This window comes from Camelus dromedarius, chromosome 16 (genome assembly GCF_036321535.1).
Source record: "Camelus dromedarius isolate mCamDro1 chromosome 16, mCamDro1.pat, whole genome shotgun sequence".
Taxonomy (NCBI): Eukaryota; Metazoa; Chordata; class Mammalia; order Artiodactyla; family Camelidae; genus Camelus; species Camelus dromedarius.
This window is the reverse complement of record NC_087451.1, coordinates 57,189,374-57,212,480: the sequence shown is the minus strand read 5'-3', so window position 1 is coordinate 57,212,480 and position 23,107 is coordinate 57,189,374. Positions and strand designations below refer to the sequence as shown.

The following is a 23,107-nucleotide window of genomic DNA, read 5'->3' as shown; positions in this document are numbered from 1 at the left end:
TTCTGTGTGACCAATATTTCATTTTTTTCTTTAACATAAATGGTTAGAAAAAACAGTCATCTCAAGCTAAACATTTCTCTTTCAAAAGAAAAGCACAAAGATTCTATGTATCATGTTCATTGAATGCTACTCATATGTTCCTGTAAAAAATGTTCACATGTTCCCTCATTCAAGCTACACAAAGACCCCTAAACTGATACCACCACTCCAATTTTTCCTGAAATAAATCTCTAAATTTCAAGTTTAGTGAGAAGAAAATCAAAATAATATAGGAAATAACAAAGGGAAAAAAGAAAGGAATATCTGAAATAAAAACCCCAAACCATCACTAAACATACAGTAAGTTACAAGCAGGGTGAAAACCGTCAACCAAAAAACCTTTAGAGTTTGGCACCTATCTGTATTCTTTTGCTTCAGTTAAGAGTTTTTTTGGCATCATCTTACACTTTATGCACAATTTCTTTTCTGGTTAGTTTAACATCTTAACATGACCAATAACAAAGCTGAACTCTGCTGTCCCAAGCTTGACAAGACAAAACCATCCAAACGCATCTCTTAGTTTTATTGAATAAAGTGTCATTTTCAGATACGCTAGTATTAAACATTTGCATTGAGATAGGAAACTGAGATTTTCACTTGCATCAGGTGTAACTACAAAAGCAACAGAACTGGTCTCTTAGTCCACACAGTGGAACTATTATATACTCACATGAATACAGTCTTTTAAGATGCCCCCTTGAGAGGCTCTACACATATTCTACTAATATTGTCATAACCTCTAACTTTATCTTTTAGTATTTTTCCTTTAGAGCTCTCTTTTAGACCCAATTTAAAAAAGAAAAGCTTACTGTCCGTGGTCATTTTAGAATGATTCCCCCACCCCCTACTATAGTTTTCCCTAGTCTGATTATTTAGCAGATTTGGTTGAGTAACTTTTAGTTATTTCTATTAATCAGGTATAACTTCAAAGAATCAAAATCTGCTACCACTCAAGAGATTTCAAAAGAATAAACAAGACTCTGAAGGCAATTCAAAAGGAAAAGTCTAATAATATTTTGAACTGATAGGGTGGGAGGTAGAGAATGGGGTAGTCCTTGTTTAAAGTGTGGTGCTAACAGCACAGAATTCTGACATACTGAGGTTTGAGACTCAGCTTTGTCACTTATTTACGTGAATTTGGACAAGTAATGAGTTTCTTTCTCTTATTTATTCAACATTCAAAAATTATTGATCGAGCATTTGTGTGTTTCACAGTAACAGGGGCTAAAGAAAGGAGGTGTTCAGAGCAGACCAGATCCACGTTCTCATAAAAGTTATATAGCCTACTAGTGGGAGAAATCCAAGCAAGGCCATGTGATAACAAAGTAACAAGGCAGGGGTAGTCAACTGAGATTCAGTGGTGAGGAAAGACCCTGAGGACCAAAAAAGCAGCCACGTGAATATTTGGTGCTGAAATATTCTAGGCAAAGGGAAGAGCAAGGCAAAGGCTTTCAGGGTGGAATACACCTGGTGTACTAAAAGGCCAGTGTGGCTGGTGCCCAGTGTGAGAGGTGTGGGAGGTGAAGGTTGGAGGAGGATGCATTTGCCAGATCACCAGGGTCCTTGAAGGTCAGGGTAAATTTTGATGTATTTTTCTCTCAAGGGCAATGTAAAGACACTATGAAATATCTATTACAATGCCTGAAATACACATTTATTAAACACTGGCTAGAATTCTAAGCTCTAATAAATTCATCCATCCTAACTCCATGCAGAGATGCTCTTTTATACACATAAGCTCATCAGCCAGCTTGGTTAGCAGCTAACACATGTTCACTGACCCTTAAATGTCAACACAGACTATCTTATTCTGATTCTACTTCTTAGAGAATATAACCCTAAAATTTCACGGGGCCAATGATTACGAACATTTTGGTTTCAATAATTATAGGCTGTTAACATTAAAAAAAAGTATTATGGTCAAATACATACGGGAAATTTTCCTTACTTCAAAGCCCTCTTTGAACCTTTAATATGCTTATGAACATTATAATAATTTAAGAGGGACATACAGTATGTAGCCTTTTCCAAGGCATTTTTAAGGACTAATTTTCTAGAGAAATGCTCTCTGATATCTTCCACAGTCCCTGCACACAAAGAAAATGATCCTCTATACAACATAAGGGAAATAAGCCCCTGTATGCACACAGCTTGAGGCCTCTGACTGCCGCAAGTGTTGCAGGAATGAGTATCTTGACATACACGTAACCCAAGACGTGCTAGTTAGGAAGCTGTATTCTACTTGGGGAAGTAGTTTTTCTTATATTAGGATAGAATGCTAGTGAACTATATATATGAACTGTAATCAATTTATCCTATGTAAAAACCTACCATTTATTTACTGTGAGGAGCTTAACTGGAAACTCCTGCATCAGACCAAAACCCCAAGGGGGCTGCAACTTCCACGAGAGCTGAAAAATGGGTGGGAAAAAAAATTTGACTTTATGCAAAGGGGATATATAAGAGAGCCCCTCTGCCTATGCTGTGGGTGGAGGCTTCTCTGTGATTTGGCAACCAAAGCCCTACCCTCCTGGATTCCTCTGAGATTATAACTTATTCTACCCGAGATGGTCAGAAAATCCCCACATTGAAAGATTACAGTGGTTCCAGGCTACCAGTGTCCCTAGATACCCAGCAATAGCAATACTAAACAATTTCAGAAAATAATCACCTACAATTCAGACCTTTCAGCATTCCCACAGATTTTATCAAGTATCAGGACACAATCAAATATCAAACACACAATAAGCAATTCACCTCAAGTGTCAGCAGAAATAGATTAGGAATCCCAAATAGTTAGGCACTGGAACTACCAGAGACAGAATATAAAATAACCATATAAAAACTGTCTAAGAAGAAATAAAAATATTATTGAAAAATGAACAAAGAATACAAAGCAATCAGGCAGATTTGAAAAGAACCAAACGAAAAACCTAACTGCTATAAAAATAAACACCCAAAAACCTCAATGGATGGGATAAATAGTAGTTTATAAACATGTCTGAAAAATAATTGGGGAAATGGAAGATAAACTTTAAGAAAGAACCCAAAATAGCAAAAAGACAACAAAAACAGAAAATAAGAGGTTAAAAGAACACCAAATGTAAAGATCCAGTAACACATGTCACGACGAATTCTCTCAAAGAGAAAGAACATGGAGAACAGAGAAAGGTAAAGCTGAATGAGATACTGGCTGAGAATTCTGAAAAAATAAGGAAAACATGAATTCATAGATGGAACTACAATATATATTAAGCACAACAAAAAGATATCCACATGTAAACAGATTACAGTGAAAGTGCAGACCAGAGAGAAGATTTAAAAAGTAACCAATCACAATGGTGAATCTCACTAGTCGACAAGCCCAGTTTAGGCACATTCAGTCCCATTAGCTGTTTAGTAACTAACCATGAAAATAGGGACAAACAGGCAAGGATTACCAATCCTGAAGAATATGAAAGAACAAAACAACTCTTATAAAAAAAAAATCTATAGGAGACAGAAATAATGCAGAGAGCAAAAGAAAACTTCAAAAAAAAATTATGACAAGTAGATAATAAAAGAGAAAAGATAAAAGTTATATCCAAAAGATACAAAATCCATTTTGATCAAAAGACAGTTTCTATAATGAGAGACCATGCAAGACCAGCTTAATGACTTAAAAAAAAAAAAACAACCAAGGTACATCATTATAAAAATTACAAAACTCTGACATACTAAAAGCTTCAAGAAAAACACTATGTCTCATAAAAAGAAAAGAGAATTAGGAGACCAGTTGGCTTCTTAATAACACGATTAATAAAAGCAATGCCTTCAAACTTCTAAAGGAAAAAAATTCTTACCAGAAAATTTATACTCAAAACTCCAAGTGAAAATCAATTAAAAAAAAAAAAAAAAGGAAAGAAAAAAAAAAAAAGGAAAAAGTTGGTTCTTTGATAAGATCAGTAAGACTGAGTAACCTCAAATCAGAGACAAGGAAAAAAAGAGAAAAGATACAAACTTTCCAATATCATGAATGAGAGGTGACATCATTACAGATTCTATAGATAGTAAGAAGACAGTAAGTATACTACCAACAACCTTAGGCTAATAAATTTGACAACTTAGAAGAAGTGGACAAATTCTTTGAAAGACATGAAACCAAATCTTACACATAAAGAAACACATTACTTGAATAGGTAAATAACTATAATAATCTGAATAGGTAAAAAAACCAAATCTGTAGTTAAAAACATTCACATCAACAGGGCCCTAATGGCTTCACTGGGGAATTCTACTTAAGAAATACTACAGATTCTACATCAACTCTTCCAGGAACCGAAGAGGATGAAATAGTTTCCTATTCATTCTAAAAGGCCAGCATTACTCTGATCCCCAAACCAGACAAAGCCATTACAAGAAAACTACAGAATGCTACTTACTCATCAGTATAGAATGCAAACATTCTTAACTAACTTTTAGCAGACTGAATTCAACAGTACATAAAAATAACACAGGATGGCCAAATGGGTTTGGAATACAAAGCTAATTCAACATTGAAAATCAACATTTACCATATTAATAGACTAAAAAAGAAGTCATATGATTATCAAGAAACGCAGAAAAAGCATTTGACAAAATCCAAGATGTACTCCTGATTAAAAAACCTCAGCAAACTAGGAATAGAAGAGAATTTCCTCACCTGATACAGAGCTTTTAGGAAAATCCTAAAGATAGCATCAAATTTAATAGCGAAAATCTGGATTTTTTTCCCTCTAAGACTGGGAACAAAATGAGTATATATGCTTTTGTCACTAAATTTTATTCAATATTGTACTAGAAAATTTAGCCAATGCAAAAAGAAAAAAAAAAAAAAAGAAACAGAAAAGAATCCAGATTGGAAAGAAAGAAATTTAAATAAATCTTTATTCCCAGATATAATGCATCACTGCAGAAAATCTGATGAAACATCCAAAAAGCTACCTGGGCTAATAAGTGAGTTTGGCAAGAACACCTGACACAATAGCAATACAGAAAAATAAGGTGTATTTCTATTTCCTAGCAATAAAAAAACAAATTGAAATAAAAATACCATTTATAATAGCATCAAAAACATGAAATAATTGGGGATAAATCTGGCAAAGATGTGCAAGACTGACACCTTGAAAACTATTAGACGTTGTTCTAAGAGTATAAGATCTAAAAAAAAATGGAAAGATGTACTGTGTTCATGAATCAGAAGAATCAATATTGTTAAAATGCCAATTCTTCCCAAATTGACTTACAGATTCAACACAATTAGTCAAAATACAGCAGATTTTGGGATAAAAATTGACAAGCTGATTCTAAAATTCATATGGAACCATAAGGACCTAGAATAGCCAAAACAAATTTTGAGAACAAGAAAGTTCAAAGACATAAGCTTCATGACTTCAAGATGTATGATGAAGTTACATTAATCTAGGCAGTGGGATTTTGACATAAAGACAAACAAATAGATCAACAGAAACAGAGCCCAGAAATAGACCCATACATATATGGTCACTTGATTTTTTGGATAAGGGTGAAAATGCAATTCAGTGGAGAAAATATAGCGTTCAACAAAATGTGCTGGAACAAGTAGATAACCATATGCAAAAAACAAAAAACAAAACCACTTTGATCTATACCTTATATCATAAACAAAAATTAACTCAAAATGGATCATAGATCTAAAAGTAAGAGCGAAAACTATAAAACATCCAGAAAAAATATTGGAGAAAACTTTCACAATCTTAGTTTAGGTACACAAGTATCAAAAATATGATTCATTAAAGGAAAAAACTGACAAACTGGACTTTATCAAAATTGAAAACTTCTGGTCTTTGAAAGGCACCACTGAGAGAATAAGACAAGCCACAGACTGGAAAACAGTATTTGCAAATCATGTATCTGATAAAAGATTTGTATCTAGAATATATAAAGAACTACTAAAACTCAGTAATGGAAACAACCCAGGTAAAAGGAAAACAGGCAAAGATCTAAAAAGACAATTCACAAATAAGGTATATGGATGGCAAATAAGGGCATGAAAAGATGCTCAACATCACTGGTCATTAGCAAAATACAAACTAAAATCACAAAATGCTCTTATGCATCTATTAGAATGACCAAAAAAACCCCCTAAAACCAAAAAACCCTCTCTGGTCTGTGCAGCAAATGGAACTCTCATTCAATTGCAGATGGGAATGTAAAATGGTAGAAGCACTTTGGAAAACAGGTAGTTTATTAAAATGCTATACATACACCACTTACCATCCATTCCAATCCTAGATATTTATATAAGAAAAATGAAAGCATAAGTCCATACAAAGACATATAATTGATCATAATAGCTCAAAACTGGTAACACCTAAATGCCCATCAACAAATAAATGAATAAACAAACTATGGTTTGCCCATACAATGATTCCATTTTGCTACTCGGCAATAAAAAAGAATGAATTTATGATACAATAGGAATAAATCTCAATAATAATGAGAGAAAACCTTACAAAAAAAAGAGTACATGCTGTATGATTTCATTTATATAAAATTTTAGGAAATGCAAACTCATGTATAGTGACAGAAAACAGACAGGTAGTTTCCCAGGAAGGGATGGGGGCTGGGGGTGAGAAAAAGGTTATAGAGCAGAGGAGACTTCTGGGTTCTGTATCTTGATTATAGTGATGGCTCCATGAGTGTTATATACATTTGTTAAAACTTTATTAAATTGTTTACTTTAAAGGTGTCTAGTTTTAGACTCACAGACATAGAAAACAAGCTTATAGTTACCGGGGGGGAGGGGGTGGGAAGGAATAAAGTGGGAGATTTGCAGATACTACCTACAAATATATATGTATTTATATATTTACAAATAAACATTATATATATACATAGTAGATAAACAAGTTTCTCCTGTATAGCACAAGGAACTGTATTCAATATCTTGTAGTAACCTATAATGAAAAAGAGAACACAAAAAGGAATATATGCATGTATATGTATGACTGAAACATTTTGTATACCAGGAACTGGCACAACATTGTAAATTGACTATACTTCAATAAAAAAGAAAAAAAGATGTCTAGTTTTAATCTCATGTCAGTTTTACTTCAAGAAAGTTGTTTAAAAAAAATCTACAGCCTGTCAATCTATCAACCAAATATAATGGTAGGATAAAGGTATTTTCAGATAATGCCAACTCTCAAAAAACTTAGCTCCCATGTTCACTTTACTCAAGAAATTACTAGAAGACGTGCTTCATTATAACATCAAAGTAATGAAGAAAGAAGATCTAACACAGGACAGAGGTAAAGGTAATTTCCAAGACAATGACAAAGGGATGCCCCTTGGATGACAGGTGTGCTGGAGGCTGGAAAGCAAGCAGACTATATGAGAGAAGGAGGATGAAGGATGGAGGTTGATGGGGCTCTAGGATAAAAATGAATTTTTGTGTTTGACAGAGTTTGTTGGAGGATTTGAAAAGATATTTTAAATAATGATTAAATGCAAAAAAATGATTAACTCCAAGAAAAAAGTTATACTAAAAAAAGGAACACAGTACAATGACTAGGCTGAGCAGCAGTAAACACTATTCATATAATTATACAAACATTAATGTTTTAATGAAGTGGATAGCTATAAAGATATGGTGATTCCTCATTTCTCAATGACATTAAAAATAACAGAAGCAAGTTTTTTGATCAATTTGAATAAAAAGCTTGGAGGATGAAGATAAAAGAGTAAATGTCAATTTACATTTATTGTCCGAGTTACACGTCTTTTCATAAAGCTTAATTTATTAAATGTAAGTGACTATTCTTTATATATGATTATGTCCTCCCTATTCTCTTTAAGGAAGGTAATAGTAAATAGCTATTTTTTACTGTAAAATATTTAATTTTTATTTACAAGTTATTTATAGCATTTATATTAAGTTCCAACAGATTTACAGAAAATTTGAAGATACAGTACTTTTCCTATACCCAAAATGTTTCCCCTATCTTACACTGGTATTGTACACTTGTTGTAATTAATGAACCAATATTGATACACTGTCATTAACTAAGTCTGTACTTTATTTAGATTTCCTTCATTTTTACCCAATTTTTTTTTCCTGTTCCAAGATCCCACATTACATTTAGTGTAATGTAAACTCCTCTTGGCTGTGACAATTTCTCAGGTTTTCCTGGTTTTTGATGACCTTGACAGTTTTGAGGAGTACTGGTCAGGTATTTTTGCTGAATGTCCCTACTGTTGGGATGTGTCTCGTAACTTCCTCAAGATCAGACTGGGGTTATGTTTTTGGGATGAAGATCAGAGGTAAAATGCCCTCTGTAGTGTATCATACACCAAGGATACATCTTGTCAACATAACTTATCCCTATTGATGGTGACCTTGACCACTTGCCTGAGGAAGTAGTCATCAGGATTCTCTACTTAAAAATTACTCTTCACCCCTCTCCATACTGTACTCTTTGGAAGAAAGCGACTATTTGAAATCCACACTTAAGGAATGGGGAATTATGTACCCCTCCTTGAGGGTGAAATATCTACACAAATTATTTGGAATTCTTTCATGCAGACTTCTTTTCCTTCTCTAAGATAAAAATTTCCTCTTTTTGTGTTTGAAGTTTTCTCAACATTAGATTCACTGTACACTGCAATATTACATCACTGACACTACCTTTCTCATGGTAGCACATCCAGATTACATGATGCTCATCTGCCCCTTACTGGTGATGATAAGTTTGAAGACTTGGTCTAGCTTTGGTCTGGTTCTCCATTGGTGTCTATTTTCCCTCTTTCAATAAGCAATCTACAGGGAGACACTTCAAGAGCATGCAAATATTCTCCTCCTCAAAACTTCACTCCAGATTCAGCATCCAATGATGATTCTTACCCAATCTTTTACTATCATTTTCCAACCCCAGAATTCCTTCCATATTCATCAGCTGGCATTCTTCTGTAAGGAAGATCCTTCTTTTTTCTCTTATGGGTATTAACTTACGGATTCCTACTTTTCAATTGCTTATAATTCATTATTGTCCTAATTATTTGGGGGCTCAAATTATGCCAGATTTGGCCAGTGGGAGCCCATTCAAGCCAACTCCTATGTCATTCTGACATGCCCCTAGTATTTTTTGAGTTATCCTTTACTTTCTGGCCTATCAAGACACTCTAGGCTTACACTTTTTCCTATCTCAGTCCTGGAATCAACCATTTAATCAAAGAGCCTCGGTTTCTTTTCTGGGGGATGTCAAATAATGATTGAGGTACTCCATGTGCTGTTTCTTGGGTATCTCATTGCTTCTGGAGCTCTTCAGTGCATGGAGTTGGAATATATATGTACACATGTATATGACATGTGTCATATGTATATACAATATATTTTAGAAAATCATGAGTTCACAGTTACACCTCCAATTCCAATCCATCCCCACAGGGCTTTTCCTTACCTTCCCACATCTGTATGTCTCTCTCTTCTTCCAGTGAAAAACCTGGCTTCCAACAAAATTAACATTTACTCATTTGCTCTACCCTCTTACACATTTAACTAGCTTCAGAAGCACAACATCCATACTTGATACAAAAGTAAACTTTTGAATTCAGATTTTCTTTGAAGTCTTTTCTCCCCGAACTGAGGGAAGGAGTACTGAGTTTAAGAGTTTCTTGGATTAGTTATTTCTCCCTCCTTCAATGTGGTTATGTTACTCATTTGAAATAAATCCAGTTTGGTCTGCTTTTGGTTTTAGTCTCCTCTGACATCCTTATTGAATTAACTTGGTCTTTTTGGACTATCAAAAAAATTCACCCTGCTTTCAAGTATAAAGAACTATACCATAAGGTATAACCTGGAGCAATGCTATTTCCTTCCCTACCTCATCAACTCTTGGGTGACCAATTTTATTACTCTCTGGCTCATCTTGTGTATGTTATGAAAAGGTAAATAGGTGTATTTATGCTTCTTTATTTCCTCTTCTTTCTTACACAAAAAGCCACAAACTAAATTCCTCTGTCCTTTCCTTTCATTAATTTACAAATATATCCTGGAAATCACTTTATTTCAGTGCAAAGACATCTCCTCATTCCTTTTTGAGCTACACTGTACTCCATTCTGTGTATGTTTATTTAACCAATCTCTCATTTGGACATTTAGTAGTTTTCAATGTTCTGTAATTACAAATATTGCTGCAATGTACACACACACACACATATAAATTGCTTGAGGTATACTTTCAGGGTATATTCTCAGAAGCAGAATTTCTGGGTAGAAGGGTGACTATCTATGTAATTTTGTTAGGTATTGTCCAATTCCTCTCCATGGAAATTTTACCATTTTGCATTTGTGCCAGCAGTAGTGTTTTTTTTTGTTGTTGTTGTTTTTGCCAATATGCTGGATGAAAATGGTATGTTAGCATAGTCTTTCTTTTTTAAAACATCCTACTTGGAAATAACTTCAAACTTTCAGAAAAGTTGGAAAAATAGTATAGTGAAATTTTGTATACTCTACTCAGATTCACCAATAACTAAAAATTTGCCCCATTTGTTTTACTTTTCTTTTGAAATATATAATTTTTTTCTGAACCATTTGAGAGTTGCATACAATGTGTCATTATCCCTAACTATTTCAATGTGCATTTCCTAAGAATATAAACATTCTCTTTTAACTATAGCATAGTTATCAGTTTCAGAATTTAACAATATTTTGCCTTAATTTACCATCCATAGTCCAATGGACCCAATAATGTCCTTTATAGCATTTCTTCCCTCCAGATCAGGATCATGTTGTATTTGTTTCCTTTAATCTGGGAGATTAATTTTGGAGAATGCAGCCTCCTCCTCTTTTTCTAAAAGAATGCTTCTCACATGGGGTTCATCTGAAGTTTCCTCACGTTCAGGTTATATATCCCCATAATACTACCTAAGTGACGTATCCCTCTCAGAGTATTACATCCAGAGGCACAAGATGCGTATCTGCCCCTCACTAGTGATGTTCACTTTGATCACTCTGCCAAGGTGTTGCCCAGTTTTTGCACTGTATACTTACCATATTTCTCCTTGCAACTAATAAGCAAACTTGGGGACACTTAAAAAATACAAATGTTCTGTTTCTCACTGAAATCCCACCCACTTCATCCCTAAATTAGGGATCAAGTAACTTCTGCCAAACCAAACATTACTGTGATGGCTGCCAAATGATTTCTAATTCTAGTACTCATTTACCAGTCAGCAGGGAACTCCCCCGTCATTCCACTTGTGTATCTATCTACCTACTCATCATCAGTATGAATTCGCTAACTCCTATTCCACCCCTCTAATGGTGTATAACTCATTACCGTCCTTAATTATTTGAGGGCTCAAATAATCTCAGATTTGGCAACTAGCACCCCCTTGAACTGGCTCCTACATCATTCTGACATGGTCAACTTTAGAGTAATGCCTTATTTTCTGGGATATCAAGAAATTCCAGGATCATTTTATACCTCTGCTGCTTCATCCCTGAAATCAACCATTCCTCCAAGGAACTCTCATCCTTTTTAGTGGGGACTGGTATTAAAAATCAGTATAGTCCTACACTGAACCATTTTTGTACCTTCTTGTGTGTGTGAAATTGTCTGTTCTTATCTTCTGCTCTTTTTTCTTTAGTGTTTTTAATCTTTAAATTTTTTTCAAAATTCTCTGTATTTAAGAACCTATCCTGAATTTACCATTGTCTGTTACATATGGCAAATTTTGATCTTGATTATGGAGTTTTTTGCCATGCAATTTAAAAAATTTAAAAACAATTTTTGTGGGGAGGTAATTAGGTGTGGATGTGTGTGTATATATATATATATATATATATTTTTTTAATGGGGGTACTGGGGATTGAACCAAGGACCTCGTGCATACTAAGCACACACTCTACCACTGAGCTATACCTTCCCCCCTAAATATTTCTTGTTCAAAGCAAATCCTTATGAACTTAAGTATTTTATCTACTTTTTGTTGCTAATGTAAATGTAATTTCCCCTTTTGTTATATTGTCTACTTGGTTACTGAATACATTAAGATTATTTTAAATACTGCAATCTTGCTAAATTATTTTGAAAGTTGTATCATTGAATTTCTAGGGCATTCCAGGCAAACTATCATGTTACTTGCAAAGAAACTTTTCATCTTTTTTCCATTATGCCTATAAATGTTTTTTTCCCCTAACTGTGTTGGTTCATATTTCCAGCACAATGTTAAATGGTGGAGACAACAGACACCCTTACTTCATTTCTTAATCTTAGTGTTTCCCTATTAAGTAAGACGCTGGCTTTAGAATTAAGGTGTCTGCACATATTTACAAAAATCATGTTAAGGAAGGATTTATCCATTCCTGTTTTCTCAAAAGCTTTTATTAGGAACAGGTGGTATATTTTGTCACAGACTTTCCCAGCATCTAGAAAGAGAATATGATTTTTCTCCTTAGAGCTATTAATATGGTAAATTATATCAGCAGAATTCCAAATACTGAATCATCTTTGTATTTCTACTATAAAGCTCACTTCATCACAATGCATTTTAATATGGTATTAGACTGCACAATATTTAGGGTTTTACATTGACATTCATAAATATCTAATTTCTATTTTTTGTGCTATCTTTATCAGGTTTAGAAATCACTGTAACTCTTGCTTTATAAAATAATTAGGAAGTTCTCTTTCATTCTCTCTACTTTTTTTATTTTGGGGGGGTGGGGGGTGGGGGTAATTAGGTTTACTTATTTATTTTTAGAGGAAGTACTGGGGATTGAGCCCAGGACCTTGTGCATGCTAAGCATGTACTCTACCGCTAAGCTATATGCCCTCCCCCCTTTCTTTCATTTTCTATGGTGTGAAATGATTCATGTAGCATTGCAACTATGTGGTCTCTAAAGGTTTTGTAGAACTTCCTTGTGAAATCATTTGGGCCTCATGTTTTGTGGGATAGCTCCTTGATAAATTTCTCTATTTCTTGATAAATTTCTCTATTTCTTCAACGGAAATAGTTTGTTTTTTTTTTTTAATCCCTAGCGAGGCCAATTTTCTTAAACTGTATTTTCCTAAGAAATAATCCATTTCATCTAGGTTTTCAAATTTACTTGCATAGAGGTGTGCAAAATAGTTGTGTATGATTTCCTCAGTTTCTTCTAATCACTTCCCTTGTCATTTCTTATTTTGCGAATTTGTGCTTTCTCCTTTCCCCCTTGATTAAACTAGCTAGTGGTTTATGCATTCTGTGAATCCCCCCGCCCCAAAATCTAGAATTGACTTGCAATTTGATACGTAGTTTTTCTGTTCTTCAACTCATTAATTTCTACTTTTATCTATTATTTTCTTTTTTGTGTTTTCTTTTTGCTTACTTTGTTGTTCATTTCTGAGTTGGAGACTATTTGTTTTCATTCTTTCATTTTTACTATGTTAAAGTAACCTGATAAGGCCCAAGATGGAGTTGCTCATGCTAAGTCCCATGTCAGCAAATCAAAATTTAGTAGCTAGGTTTCTACACTCAGCTCTCCCAGAAAGGACAGGCCTAGGTCAATCTATCAACACAAGTTACTCCACTGTAACAAATCAGCAAATGCCCAGTACAATTCTTTTGTTCCTCCTGCTCACTTTGGTCTATAAAAATGTCTCATCTTATGTAGCTCTTCAGAGCTCTTCTCTGCTAGATTGGATGCTGCCCAATTTATCAATCACTGATAAAGCCAAAGATCTTACATAAAATTTGTTATTTTTCTTTTACAACTGAAAATATAGGTATCCAGGAGTATGAATTTTCCTCAGCTAATGCTTTAAATGTTTTCCAGATTATGATGTGTATGCAGTATTTTCATTATTATTATTTTTTAGAAACTGTAATTTGTTTGCATTTCCCTTTTACCCAAGAGTTGTTTATTTTTTTAAATTGAAGCATAATTCTGAATGCACATCAAGATACAGAACTTTTCTGTCACTCTAGAAAGCTCCCTCACGTCCTTTCCCAGTCAGTTTTTCCCTCCCCACCCCCATTTTAGTACTAGTTAATTTTGCATATAGCTAGGATTTTATAGAAATGGAATAAAACCATACATTTTTGTATCTATTTCACGCAGCATAGTATTTTTGAGATTTATCTTATGTTACTGCATGTATAATGGTTCATTGCTTCTTACTGCTAAGTAATACTGCACTTTATCAATGTATTAGTCTAACCATTCTCAACCCAGATTTGACTACTATGAATAAAACTGCTATCAATATGCTTGTACAGGGCTTTCTAACATACAACAGAAGGTTTCTAAATATCAAGGTAGTGCCCTTTTGCTTTTTGGTTTTGCTTTTGTTTTCTTGAATGGGATCTAAAATGATGTTTTCCTAATTATCAATAACTTTTGTGAATATTCTGTTTGAAAGAAAGCATATTCTCTATTAGAATGTAGTGATGGATATACCTGAAGATCTGCTTTATTATGTTGTTTAGGTATTTTATACCAAGGGCTTTTTGTATGTTATAAAGTTGGGTTGTGATTTTTAAGCCTATCTGAAAATATTTTTAATTGGTGAGAGAATCCTCCTTGATATGACCGGTATTTTGTTTTCAATTGTCATATTATTTTCTTCTAATTTATGAGTGCATTATACAATATTTATTGTATTTTTTTCCTTCATGATGGTTTTCTTTGCTTGGTCTTTAAAAAATTCCTTCAGTATTTCGAAGAGTTTGTATCCTTTTTTCTAATGCTTATCCTTGAATTAGTATCTTTTACCACTCCAGGTTTCTTTTTTCTTACCCAACGTTTCTTTCAGTTTCAGATAGTATTCTCTGAGTCTCTTGTAATGGCCAAACTAAAGTCATCACTTTTATTCTAATTTTTCTCTTTTCCCTTTACCCGCCCGTATTTTTTAGCTGCAATCTCTCTCCTTTGTCACAACCTTATCATTTATGCACTATTCTTTTACCTTATGTTCCTACTCTTGGTTTTAATCTTAGTTTAAAAAGATATATAAGTAAAATATTGTTACTTTTTGCAGAAAATTTCACAAACATCTCTTAGATGAGGTCATCCTTCAATAATTTTCCCAGGAAGGGCCTAGTGAGTACAGTATTCTCTGAGTTCTTGGCATGTCCAAAACTGTTATTTTATAGTCTTGAAGGATAGGTGACTGGGTATAAAATCTTAGGTTAGCATTTTCTTTCCTTATGCTGCTCCACTATCGTCTTGCTTTGTACGTTGCTTTTGAGAAATCCAATACCATTCTAATTATCTGGTCCTTGTACGTCACTTCATCATTTTGCTTGGAGGCCCAGAGAATTTTTCTGTATCTTTAAAGCTAAATAGCTTTACTAAAATATATACTGGAGTTTATCTTCTGGTATGAACTTTTGATGTATTTGAAATTCAAGAGTCAGATCTTTTATTCCAGAAAGTTTTCTTAGATTACGGTTTTAAATATTACAGATTTATTCTTTTCCTTCTTGAGAGACATCAATTACACTTAAGACTTTTTAGACTCATCTTTCATTTAAAGTCAATTTAAAAGAATAAATTTCATTCTCTTGTTTTCCTTCTATGTCTTTTATTATACTTGCATTTGATTCTGTTGTTTGTTGGGAAACTTGTAACTTAGACTTTATTTCTGGTATGACTTTTTTCTTCTCTTTTCTCAGTTTAATCTGACTTTATTTCTTCCTGTCTTTTGTCCCTTTCTGTTGTTTTATATTTCTGAATGACATTTTTTTTAAATCATTATTTCCATCCAAATACTGGCTTGAGGATGCTTTATTTCATTTTGAGTATTAATATGTTAACTTTCTTCTGCCTCATATTTTTCTTTATCCAGGGGGGGTGGGGGCGGACAGATTTTCATCAGCTGATATGCTTTGATTCATATTATTTGTTTTTTTCTTATAGAATTTCTGTATGGATGTGGTCCAATCTCTTCTATTTCTACTCATTTTATGGTCAGAGTTCCTAGTTCAAGAATTGTCTTAAGTTCCTCTTTTTGTGAAAGATTATTTTTTCCTTTTCCTTCATTCTCTTTACGGCCATGACTCCAAGTCTCCATGTCTTCACTCCTTCCCTATGAAGTACTACTTATAATTTCAGGGTACCAATTCTGGTATTGCTTACTTTCAAGCACTTCTCTGGGGCTAGAGCTGTGATCTATCATATTTCAAGCCATATTCATTATTTTGGAACTTAAAATGTTGGATTTTTCTCTTTGGGAAGTGGTATTTTCTGCTTCACCTAAGCCTTCCATCCCCCTAAATTCTTTTAATGAATTTGTTAAGCCTACCCTTTCCTACTCTTCATATCCACAGGAATGGGCAGAATCTGATTTCTCTACTTACAGGTAATCTGAAGGTTGTGGTAATCTGTTTCTTAATGCTGAAGGCAGGGGTGGTGTGTGATTTCTATGTGCTTTTTGTTGGGTTTTTTTGGTTCATCAGTAGGTGAGTGGGAAAATTGCATCAGGCTTCTGCCACTGTTCTCCAGATTTGGAAGTCTACACATACACATTTAAGTAGTATATTAGAATATATTATTTTAGAAATACTGTTTTTTCCATTTTCTGAAACACTTCATCTGTCATACATTAGATTCACCTGACAATTTTACAGACTAAGTCTTCTTTATTTTCATCTAATTTGGTTTAGAAACACATTTTACCCTACACGAGTTTTATTTATAAATTTCATGATAGCCTTAAGAACTATTTTTGCTAACTATTTATAAAAAGCCTGTTATAATTAGGACTACAACTAATCTAAATAATACAACTTACAGGATATGTTGTATGTGTCAAGGACACTCTAAGCACTTAATATGTAGTAATACATTTAATCCTTACACTGTTGTTATTCCCATTTTACAGATGAGGAAGTACAGGTTCAAACAGGCTAAGTAATTTGCCCAAGGTCATATAGCTAAAACGAACACTAGCAATATGAGTCAAGGAAATTATCTTAAATCTATCTTCAATTTTAACCTCCTTTCTCTTTTTACTTAATTACGGTTTTATCAGCTAATTTCTTTAAGTACAGAAGTCAAAGATCAAATAAAACTTTCAGGTAGTGTGCCTTTTTGACCACTTTCTCAAAGTAAAACTGAAATATCATGTTAAGTGACTCCTGAAGGCCTTGAATATAGGTGATAGGACGATTGTAGATGGGGAAACCTTACCTAATACTAGGGCATGTATGGTGACTCCTCATCCACTACAGAGGAAGTCAAAAGATACTGTCTAAAATTCATTCATGAAGTAACATGAGCCTAATATTTAGAATTATGGAGGTAGTTAAAAAAGATGAAAGAATTAAAAATAGCTGTCTTCATGAAAGCTATAGTGGGAAGAGAAAAAAAGATTGCTGTAAGGGATCCCCTTTTCAGGTATTTTTATTATTGTTACATGGTACTATCAAGAGAACATATTACTTTTGTACACATAAAGTGAATTTTTATAAAGTATAAATTATCTCTAAAAATTCATTAAACTGGTAAAAATTAAGAGATTGATGATATCGCGCACTGGCATATTTATATGTGGGAGAAACAGCATTCATATACAGTTGGTAGGGAGGCAAATGTATGCCATCTTTTTGGAAAGCAATTTCTATTACTTAACGAAAATTAAAAAAAGTAACTATGCTTCCAACAGGCAATCTCATTTTTAGGAATTCGTGCTTCAGATACACTCATGGGACACAAGAATCTATCTATGTGGAAGGATACTTTTTGTAGCAAGTGAAAAACTGAAAGCAATCTAGCCATAAGTAGGGGAATGATTAGCAATAGGTAAAATAGGTGAAAAAAGTAAATTGCTAAATATGAACAGTATGATTCATTTTTTATTAAAAGAAACAATATATGCTGGTATATGCACAGATTGATATATCTATGTCTGTTAATATATATATTTAGAAAGATCCTATTAAGAATAAATAGCTAAACCATTAATGGTGAGAATGGGATGGAAGGATCATTTTAACCGTTCCATATTTTTCATTTTTTTTAAAGCAAATATGTTAACACTTCTATAATGAAAAATAAAACAAAAAAGGTTTTTATGGTGACAAAATGTAGGAAGGAGTCATAAATCACAGTAGAATTTCATTTTCCTACTGTGACTGTCACCCTGATGAACCTTCCTTCTTGTGAAATTCATAAAGGAATTGAAAAGGTATAACCATTAATTTACTTGTATAATCACCCAAAGGTTCCAATAAAAGCATAAATTTCTCTAGGAGAAACATTACAGAAAACATTAGTGATTCCAAATGCAAGCATGCAAATAATAATAGTATAATTTCAATATGAACAGACTAATCAAAAGTTAACCAGCTCTCCATTATCTGTACCAAGAGGGTACAGTGGCCCACATAATTTTCAAAGTCCTCACTTCACTATTGGCATACAAGTCACTGGATTCAACAGAAGTGTCTTTATGCTTTCTAAGCTTACTATTGGGAGAAAAATAAATGGTAAGGATTTGAGATTATTGGGTTTTTGTTTCTTACAAGTTCAATGTGAAAGAAAGAATAAATCCATGTCAATGATGTAATCAAACTGAAAGCAGTAACATCTTGAATATCCGAATTAGAGAAACTGAGAAGTACCCAGGGATGGATAGGAGAGGACAGTATTTTACATAATAATATTCTATAATTTAAAGCAATAGTGAGCAAAAGGAAGCTATGCTTTGATATATATAAAAATACAAATTTCCATTTCTTTGGGATCAAGGTCTAGTTCTATTATTTAGGATTTTGGATGCAACAGTTACTTAGGACTCAGTTTCCCTCTCTCCAAATAAGGAAAACACCACTTACCACACAGGAAGGATTTATAACAAAATAAAATAATTCACATGAATGGGCTTTCAATCCTTCAGAGAAGAAAGCTATGACCCTTAAGTATGAACCTGAAAAGCTAATTAAAAATAAGATGACCATGTCAAAATTAAGTCTGAAATGTAGTAGCCTAGAGGGGCTACATTAAACATCACTATTAGCTATTAATTCTACTCCAAATAACAGAATTTATACTGTGGCTGGGACTGTAGTATAAATGTAATGTGAGCAAACAAGCAAAATCATTTATTAATGTTAATGTCAAAAAATAAGTTAAATAGGTTTTTAGCATCATGTTGACTTGATAAACCTGAAAATATTGATGTAAAGTGATGATATTCTCTTGTTGTTTATCTTTAAAAAATACATTTGAAGCTGGCTGCTCAAAAGATATACAATCACTGAATAATAATAACTATAGGGTATTGATATTGGAACAATTAAAATACAGTTGAACACACATGTATGCAAGGGGGTTATTTTTCTGGTGTATAAAATAATCTGAAACTAGCTAATTAAAGTTTTGAAGTCTACAAGTAAAGTAATAAATGGTACTACCCAATATTTACTGAGCAATATATGCAAGTATTATGCTAAGTACCAGAAATTTTAAAAAATATTACGTTTAATACGCATGTCCTAAAACCAGACTACAAACTATGGCCAAATAGTTGGGAGAACAAGAAATCACAAAGTTAATTAATGAGTATTATCTACAGCTAGTTCTATAATATAAGTAGGAATTAGATAATGCACTGAAAAGGGGGAAAAGGAGACCTTGGAAAGATATCTCAACATTTTAGTTATTTATAGCAGCTCACATCTTCTTATACAGTGGTCATCACATCTGACTGGAGGTTTACAGAAACCTTGGGAAGAAGGCAGGGCTGATGTTTGGTCCTTATTTTAGATGAGGAAAATGAAAGTTGAAGAAATTAGGCAAACTTGCCTAAGTTCATGGTCAGGAGGTGCCAGAGCTAGAGGATGGCCAGTCTGCCAACTTTGTCCAGAGCTCATTTCTACTACATTACATTTTAAGTTACCAATACTAAAGTGAGAACTAGATGGGAGCTCAGAAATCTAATGCAGTGTTTCTCTAACCAACCTAATAAAAACATTTCTAAGGCCTGCATTCCTAGGTTCCACTGCAGACCTACTGAATGATAACCTCTGACAGATGTTTTGTACTTTTACAAGAGTCCCAAGAGGTGATTCAAGAGATTAGCTAAGCTTGGAAAACACTGTTCTGTATCTGCATGTCCAACGTGGCAGACATTGTGGTTATTTAAATCAAAACTGAATAAATCAAATTAAAAACTGGGTGCCTCAGTCACTAGCTACATTTTGGGCCCTCAACAGTCACGTGTGGCTAGTGGCCACCACATAGATCGCACAGATATAGGACATTTCCAGCACGACAAAAAGTTCTATTGGACAATGGTGATTCTATATCAGCCCTTCAACTCGAAGGATGAGAAAACTGAGGCACAGGATCTTGCTGAACATGTGTTGTGAAGCTAGTTAGTGGCAGAATTGAAATGCTAACCTAGTCTGCCAGTGCCCTTTACTATATCACTTCATCCCACGCCAAATTTAATGGGAGGGCAAGGAGAAAAAAATTTTTAAAGATAGTAAAATCTACTTACCTCCCCTCTAAAAAATTTTTTAAAAATTCAATTGGGAATTATTTTCTTTCCACCCTATCTTATGGGTTGCAGCAAAGCAAGAAATTATAAATTTGTGGGGAAAAAAATCCTAAAAAAAAGATTTATTTAGAAATCATGATTAAATCCAAGACAACCTGCAGTTCTTGTATAAAGTTAAAAGTAGCCTTTGATGGTCAAGAATCCCCTAGTGTTAGGAAGCATATCTTAGCTTGTTTTAAGTAATTATTAAGTCTCCTCTCGTCTTTTATCTTGATGTTTTTATCTTTCTTTTGGATTTGAAACACTGAAACTAATGGTATTTTTAAATGGCTTACCTTAACATTTTAAATGTGAAAAAGTTAAATCTTATTTACCAAACATTTTAAAGATAAAAATCGAGAAACAAGGAGCAACCAAAAGAGTGACTTGTCTAATTTAGGATGTGGTCACTCAAAGCACTGAGCACTCTTGGCTTTTAGTAACCTAGTGGTTTAGTATTTATGACATTAATATGTTGTTTTCACTTCTAAGCTATAGTTTTACCTTCCTTTGACTACTATGTTATGTTTAAAACAATTTAAATTATTTTATTTTAATTTCCAATGTAACTGAGGATTCAAAGCATCTGAACATCTAAGGTTTAGACACTATTCAGGTCAACATATAACAGGCCATAAAAGTATATAATAGTGTCTTCCTTAAAAATAAAACCAGTCATTCCTGTCTAGTATGTTTAGAATGCAAATGTCTCCAAAGTCAGTCAACTTAAGTCATGACAGTTTATGTTTAAAGGGAGCAGGGATTTGGAACTCCACATTAATTAAAACTGTCCAGACAATTACACAGCTCTATTAACTTTTACCAGTACCTAGTATTCATTCTCATGGTTAACTTTAGTGACTAGATTTACAGAAAATATCGTATGTCAAAGTTTGTGTAAAATTAAAAATTGGAGGAGTTAAAAAACATGGCCCAACATAAGATACTTATAAACAGATACTTATTCAAGACAGTTTTTGCTATAATTTGCAAGGCACCCATAAGCCTGGAGTATGGGGTTCTATATAAATAGAAGCTACTTGTTATTCAGAGAAGGAGGTGGTGCAAAAAAAAAGCTATTTTCTTTCTAAACACTCATTGGTGTTGAGGTAAACAAACGAAAAAAAAAAAAAAAGCACAGTGTAAGCACATCAGAGCAGAGCAAAAGTCGTAAAACAGGGAAAGAAAAAAAAAAGTCTGTGCTCTAACATTTTAAATAGGGGGCTGAGAGTTTAAAATAAAATTTGTTCTCTGGCTTTTATACCAGATTCATCACTTACACATTTTATCTGTTGTCTTAACTCCCACTTCACCATATTAGGAAGAGGAAAATATGTGCCCCCAAGATTCCTATGCCAATAAAATTACTTTTGGAAGCGCCATAGCTCACCAAATGAAGAACGTTGGAAAAACACTAAGTAACAAAAAGACTGAATTGTCCCCACTACCGAGTGATAACTATAGGTGCACAGTAATGTAAGGATCATGAAAAATACTGCAAACTCTAAATAAATATAAAGTGTTGCAAAAATTTCAACTTTCACAAAAAAGTTGGAAAAAAAAGAAAAAGAAATGAAAACATTGCAAAGAAGGGGCACTGAGAAGGAAGCCCAGCTAGACAGAAAAACAGACGTCAAAAGGGGGTGGGGGTGGTAGTGCAGTTCTTCTGATCGTCCCTCTACCAGGAGGTGCTTCTAACAGCTTCAATACAATCTCCAGGACACAATTTGAGGCATTCTTAGGGAGACTGATTCAGGAAAACAAGAAATGTGCTTTGAGACAGGAGTACTACAGAGATAATACTGAAATTTCTAACTTCAAAAAGATGCACTAGTGGGAGAAGACAGCCATGAACTCCCCAGACCTTAATTCCCAAGCTTCCTGTAGAAAAATATCAACCATCCTCAGACACAGAAGCCAGCACATTCGAAGAGACCCAGCAAAGTTTTCAGCTGGCCCTCACTATCTCTTAAAATCTCCTTCCTCCACTTCCCTGCTGTTCTTTCCTGGCACACAAAATATAGGCCAATAAGCGGTGGGTGGGTGAGGAGGATGTGAGAGAAAATTTGAGAAGTAAAAAGGGAATCATCTTAACAAGGACATGAATGAGACGAGAGTCCAGTAAGGGTAGGCAAACAACAGTCATAACAGCTGAACGGAAAGGGCTTCCTTGGGCAGCAGTGAGCGCTCTGTATTTGCAGGGGTTTAGGCAAAGCCCAGGCTACCTACCACTTGTCAGAGAGGCTGCAGAGGGGACGGCCGCTTTGGGTGACCTCTAATGTCTCTTCCGACTCTGAAATGTCAGGATTCTTATTTCACAAAAGAGAACTCAACGGTCATAAAGCCCACCGACTTAAAATCCTTTTAAATAGGCGGCCCTGACTGCTGCCTCCCAAACACCACTCCCACCTCTCCCTCCCACACGTGCCCACCCCGCCCCCTTTCCATTTTTCCACCTCCACGTGCGAAACGCCTCGCGGCAGTCGCCCCACAGCGGATAGGCGCCTTCCTCTGCAAAGCACCAAAACTCTGCCCCCTTG

At 34.2% G+C, this 23,107-nt stretch overlaps 1 protein-coding gene across 7 annotated transcripts in view; it reads right to left on the bottom strand.

Annotated features, from left to right (window-relative positions):
• MBTD1 (mbt domain containing 1) overlaps positions 1-23,107 on the bottom strand; it is a 61,940-nt gene that overhangs the window by 37,688 nt on the left and 1,145 nt on the right. For 3 of the 7 annotated variants that reach the window (XM_064496097.1, XM_064496096.1, XM_064496098.1), the window contains exon 2: positions 22,797-22,860. The exons of the other annotated variants lie outside the window; for them this stretch is intronic. The gene's annotated coding sequence lies outside the window, so the exon portion shown is untranslated. The remainder of the gene's footprint in view (positions 1-22,796; positions 22,861-23,107) is intronic. 7 annotated transcript variants of the gene reach the window in all.